At 35.5% G+C, this 6,000-nt stretch overlaps 1 non-coding gene across 1 annotated transcript; it reads right to left on the reverse strand.

Annotated features, from left to right (window-relative positions):
- Positions 1 to 3,139: 3,139 nt before the first annotated feature.
- On the reverse strand, positions 3,140 to 3,246 carry LOC133286772 (small nucleolar RNA R71). Its single transcript, XR_009748175.1, has one exon. It is a non-coding gene; the product is annotated as a small nucleolar RNA R71 (small nucleolar RNA).
- Between the last annotated feature and the right edge of the window lie 2,754 nt (positions 3,247 to 6,000).

The raw sequence follows: 6,000 nt of genomic DNA on the forward strand, positions 1-6,000 counted from the left end.
TTTTAAGATACTTTATCGGTACGCATTTATACCATGAAGCAGAACCGGTATCTGCACTTTTCGTCAGAAAAAAAGACTTTCAACGTTATTAAGACCTTATGATAATTATTTAAATCTCCCCATATTTATTCGACATCAATTATGGAATCCTTCCTTAAATTAATAATTAAATTACTAAAATTCCTAATTTAACGGTGCAGGTTCTTACAACATGCACTTTGAGAGTGCTTACCTACTGTCAAACCTTGTTGATTGAAGATAGTAAGACCCATTGATTTTGAGAGATAGCTAAATACCTTAGGAAATTTTGGAAAAAATTGTAAGGTTGCAAAGTACAAAAACTTGGTGGATTGTATAGGTTTGCCAAGCACTCATGAAGCTTGACCAATAGCGTAAGGGTTGATCAATTGACTTGCAAATTGGATGTAGATCACATGCAGTGGTGATCAAATCAGTATAAATCTTTGTTTGCGATCTTTATAACTCAACTATTTATTTTAGCCTTTAATTGCTTCATTTGATAGTGTTTGTGTAAGGACCCGCACCGTTAAATTATAAAAATTTACGGACCTGCACCGTTAAATTATAATTTTAGAAATTTAATAATTATTAAATGAGGATTTTTGAATGAAAGATTTAATTATTTTAAATAAGTTAAGTTAAAACACCTATTTGAGAAAATAATAAATAATGAGGGTTTCGCGGTAAAAATGAAGTAGGCAAATTGCCTGAAACTTAAAGATAATTAGCAATTATTATTCTAAAATTTTATAAGGTTAATGACAACAAAATAATTATGATAACATTAGTAGGAAATATTAATTAGTGGAATTTAGTCATTTTCGGTGAAAAATGATGATACTGGGGGTACCGCTGTAGAAACAGAAGGTATAGAAAAATACTCAGAGCTGAAATAAATTACATATTTATGCGTCAAAAAATTTATATGACTCGGAGGTCTAAAATGATTAGAGATTTAAGTGACTGAGGTTTTGCGTATTGATACAGGGTATTTCACAGTATAAAATGCGTAGCGGTGAAGTGTCTCGAAAAATTAAAATTAAAATATGATAATTCCTAGAAAAATGTTTAGGTTAAGAATATAAAATTTTAGAGTTAAACAAAGAAAGAAACTAATTAAACTAACACTGTTAGTTTTAGTCGGTGAACTTATAAATAGCTAAGTGGTACATAATCCTAGGACATGATAAGTGTCAAAGCACTATGTTTTTAATGTCAAAAATAATACAAATAATAATTAATATGATTAAAATTATGGTGTTAATTAATAAAATCTTAAAGAATATTAAAATGCCAACAATTAGATAAGATTCTAATCTTTTTTTATTGTTTCAGGTTGTTTTATCAAGGAGAGACTACTAACCTGATAAGGAGAACCGGCTGAAGATAAATCAAAAATTAAGAATATAAAGATTTAATCAAGATTCGGTCGTCCCCGCTATTCAGCTCGCCTCAGCGAAAAAGTGAAGTGAGAAGCTCGCTATTCAGCTCGTCTCAGCGAGAAAGTCAGCGAGAAGCTTGCCCTGTTGCTCGCTTCTGCAAGCACAACAACGAAGGGAGGAAAATAGCTCGCTAAGCAGATCGCTTCAGCGAGCTCATCAGCGAGCGAGCCCAAAAATTAAAGGCCCAATTTTAAGCCTTTAAATACAACGCGATGAAGGCTGTGAAGGAGGATTGAGAAGACTAACGAAAGAAAGGCGGAGACGAAGGCAGAGGGCAGCAGTAGAGGAGAAAGTCTGGAGCGGGATTCCAGAAGAGGAGAAGAAGATTGAAGTTCATCATTGATCATCAACCAAGTTTTATCATGAACCTCTTTCATCTTTCATTATTTATTAATTCTGAATTTATGAACATGTCTCGCTAGTTTATTTATGTAGTTAGGATTATGGATCCAATGTGAATCCTATTAGTGGTTTAATTTAGTTTCTTTAATAAATTATTTCAGTATTTGTGTTTTACCTTGCATGAATTTTTATATCCTTGTATGAACTGATCACTCTTATAGGGATTTGAGGGTTAGGGCTCGCAATAGACATATTGGGGTTTTAGTCTTGACTGGGGTAAAATACCAATTCTTGTATGACCTAGACATAGGCTTGCTTGAGTTGTAGACTTTATAATCCATCGCGTTTAATGCTTATTCTAAGAGGGATTACTAAGACATTAGGATTCTAATTAGATTAAAGGGTTAAAGTCGCTAAGACATTAGGAGGATCTGAGGTGAAATAATTCCTAACTGCAGCTTTTGTTTTTGATATTTTAAATTTAATTCTCAATTCTTGCGTTCTTGATATTCTTGTTATTTACTGCAATTAATTTTAGTTTTAATTTAAATTCAAAAATTATTCTCAACAATCAATTCGAGTTTTCCAAATTAAAGGGAATAGTTATAATAGTACTTGGCGCATTAATCCTCGTGGGATGATATTCTTATTTCACTACTTTATTACTTGAAACGATCGGTATATTTGCCGTATTTGTAACAAGTTTTTGGCGCCGTTGCTGGGGATTAATCACGTCAATATTATTCATCACTTTCGATCTTTGAGGTTGGAATTTATTTTTATTTTATTTTATTTCTCTTGTTTATGCGATGTAGAGTAGATCTTGAATCTCTACAATTTGATCCGAAAATAGAGAAAACTGGAAAAAGAACAGAAAACTCACTGAACAAAGAAAACAAGAAGAATCTTCGAGTTCATAGCCCATAGCAGAACTCGAGATGGCTGAAAATAATCAGCCACATCACGAAGAGGAGTTGATGGAGTCAATCCTCACTCCTAGTTTTACAAGGCCAAATTCGAGTATCGCGAGACCAACAATCACGGCTAATAACTTTGAAATTAACCCGACGTTAGTCACATTGATTGAGCAATCTCAATTCGCGGGAGAGGACACAGAAGATCCTCATGAATTTCTTGACAGATTTCTTATGATCTGTGACACAGTCAAGAAAAATGGAGTATCAGATGATGCGTTGTGACTACGATTGTTCATGTTTGCTGTAACGGATGAAGAACTCAGATGGCTGGAACGACAACCAGCAAATAGCATCAGCACTTGGGAAGATCTAGCTGCAAAATTCTTAGCCCAATTCTTCCCGATGACAAAGTACAATCGGTTGGTTAATGAAATAACCAATTTGATTCAATCTGATGGCGAAACTCTATGTGCAGCCTGAAAGCGATTCAAGGAGCTTCTGAGAAAGTGTCCTCAGTACGAGTTGCAACCCAGACAAAAAGTTCAAATATTTTTCAACAGGATGACACCAGCTTCAAGGATGGTTGTCAATGGTGCAGCTGGAGGATCTATCAGGCAAAAGACACTCACTCAGACTCTAGAATTAATTGAGTCTATGGCAAGGATGGAGAATGAGAGTATTGCAGCTCAACCAAAGAGAGGAGTCCTCCAATTAGAAGATAATGATTCCATGCTGGATGAACAGATGCTCCTCTCACAACAAATTGCTATTTTGAGTAGCAAGTTTGAAAAGCTTCAGGCTTCTATAGCTCAGTATCCTGCGAATACTGTAAAGGGGAACATGAGACTAATGAGTGCAACGTACTCATAGGAGCAGATCCTATCCAAGTCAATGGGATCTGGTATGATCGGAGGCCTCAGCAGAATCCTCATAGAAATCAAAACAATGCTGCGGGAAATACTTTTAACCCCACGTGGAAGAATCATGGAGGTCTGGATTACAAGTCAAATCAATATTTGCAACCTTCACCAATTTCGAATCAATCATCTGAGTTAGAAAGAGCCTTGCTGCAGTTGACAAAGACAACTGATACATTCATGAATGGGACAAGATCTCATCACAAGAATCAAGATGCATCCATCAGAAACTTGGAGAGTCAAATTGGCCAACTTTCAAGACAACTAGCTGAGAGGAGTCAAGGAACATTCCCTAGTGACACCGTAATCAACCCGAAGGAGCAATGCAATGTCATCACTACTAGGAATGAAGAGCTAGGAAAAGAAGAAGTCAAAGTTTCTACAAGCAAGGATGAACAAGTTCAAAATGATAAAGAAGAAGCAAATGAGCAACCTCCTGCAGCTCAAAAGAAGCAATGAGACTTTTAACGTTTTGAGAAACCTCCATATCCCATAAGGAGCAAGCAACATGAGCAAAGGAAGCAATTGTCTGAAATTTTAGGTATTTTAATAAATTGTAAATTAACATTCCTTTTGCAGAAGCTCTGGAGCAAATGCCTTCGTATGCCAAGTTCCTGAAGGAGACATTATCTAAGAAGCGAAAGCTCGTAGAGGATGAACCGATTACACTAACAGAGGAGTGTAGTGCAATCTTACAGAAAAACTTGCCTCCATAGTTGAAGGATCCAGGAAGCTTTAGTATTCCATGCACCATTGGCAAGACGACTATAGAGAAAGTCTTATGCGATCTTGGTGCCAGCATTAATGTGATGCCATTAACCCTGATGAAAAAACCGAGAATTAATGAAGTGAAGCCAACTAGGATGAATGCTCAACTAGCCAACCGCTCAACAAAACAAGCACATGGTATTGTGGAAGATGTGTTAGTTAGGGTAGACAAATTTTTAATTCCTGTCGATTTTGTTATTCTTGACATTGATGAAGATGCCAGTGTGCCTATGATCTTCGGAAGTCCATTCTTAGCAACCTCAGGAGCGCTAATTGATGTACCTAAGGGTGAGTTGATAATGCGCGTGGATGGAGAGCGAGCAATATTCAAGGTACTTACAAATGAAACTCCTTCATTGCCTGCATCTCAGCCTAAAGATCAAATCAATTACATTGCGGAGTAAAAGGTTGAGGAAGAAAACAAAAATAAAATCCATTAGCGGCATGATGAAGAATGAAAGCCAAAGGTTAAGATGGAAAATCCCAAGAGCAAGGAAAAACATGTGAAGACTAAGTTTAAAGTTCCTGAGAATCCTCCTCCTTATCCACATGCATATGAGTATAACCATGGGCAAGGGTATGGTGTCATCAATGAGCCCGAGCTACCAGCCACCATGATCACATAGAGTACGTCAGGCTAATGACGTTAAACAAGCGCTTGTTGGGAGGCAACCCAATGGATTTATGCTTTTTATTTAATTTGCTGCATTTAGTTTTTGTTTTCGTTTATTTTATTTTAGTTTTAACTTTTTATCCATAGTGATGTATATTTGATGAATTTCTTATGCTACTACTTGTTATTATTACGTGCTCATTATTTCTGATGTGTAGTCCATTGCTGAGGACAACAAAATTCTAAATCTGAGAATGGGGGAGCACCACATATACAGTAGCAGTCAGATTTTCATGTGAGGATGAGTAGAGCTTCATATATAGTAGCAGTCAGATTTCCCTGTGAGGATGAGTAGAGCTTCAAATTTTTTCAGATAAACATGGAACCTTCTTTTAACTTCTCTTAATTTTAATTTTATTTATTTATTTTCTCCTCTTTATTTGATTTATTGATAATTATTAGATTATGCCAACGGAGAATTAATCAGTAAAATTTATCTATGATGTGATGACTTAGGATATATATTATTTTTATGAATAAGCATTGGTTGAGTTAGTCTAAGAGTCAGCATGAATAATAAAATTTCAGTACGAGTGACTGAGAAAGAGCATAATTTACTGAATTGCACACTTATAGCCGTGAGGTTTTGAGCCTAAACAGAAAATTCTTTTAGGTGTGCACTTCACTGTTGAAAATACTTCTAGAACTTGCTTTGTTTCTCTTTGAAGTGGTTGTTTACATGCATGTTTGAAATGATTGAGGCATTTTATTGTTTTAGCTACTTAGCCAAAAAGCCAACCATTATGATATCTTTTGTTTAGCCTTTTGAGCCTAGGCCTTTTCTTTTCTTAATTCATGATATTTTAATTAGCCACTTCACATACACTTCTACCTTAAATAAGATTGGATTGTAGAAATTTCATGGTAGGGTGTAAACATGAGTACTTCATCATGTAATTTTAAGTGGTGGAAAAGGAGGT

The sequence above is a fragment of the Gastrolobium bilobum genome, unplaced genomic scaffold (assembly GCF_033153095.1).
Source record: "Gastrolobium bilobum isolate Gb01-03AN ecotype WA unplaced genomic scaffold, APGP_CSIRO_Gbil_v1 utg102952, whole genome shotgun sequence".
NCBI classification, from domain to species: domain Eukaryota; kingdom Viridiplantae; phylum Streptophyta; class Magnoliopsida; order Fabales; family Fabaceae; genus Gastrolobium; species Gastrolobium bilobum.